The following is a 314-nucleotide window of genomic DNA, read 5'->3' as shown; positions in this document are numbered from 1 at the left end:
ACATCTGTAAAAATGCATATAGTAAAAAATGAGATTGATTATTTCAAAATGATAACAAACTGCAACTAACAGTTCTTGTAAGAAAACTCTAGGTATAACTCCTGTTGCAAAAAAAAAATTAGATTAATCAAGCCTCATATTCTTTATAGTAGGGACATCAAACACTTGGTCCAGCTCAGGAGCCACTAAACACATATAGAAAGTTTTTTAAGTTGATTGTAGGCTACCTAATACTGGAGCTGAAAAATATGAAAATTCAGAGCTTCAGTTTAATAAATTTAAAAAATAGCTTCAGCTTCATTTCACACTTGAAA

This window comes from Ascidiella aspersa, chromosome 8, assembly GCF_963924565.1.
Source record: "Ascidiella aspersa chromosome 8, kaAscAspe10.2, whole genome shotgun sequence".
Classification (NCBI taxonomy): Eukaryota; Metazoa; Chordata; class Ascidiacea; order Phlebobranchia; family Ascidiidae; genus Ascidiella; species Ascidiella aspersa.
The sequence above is the reverse complement of the archived record's forward strand: the minus strand, read 5'-3'. Positions refer to the sequence as shown.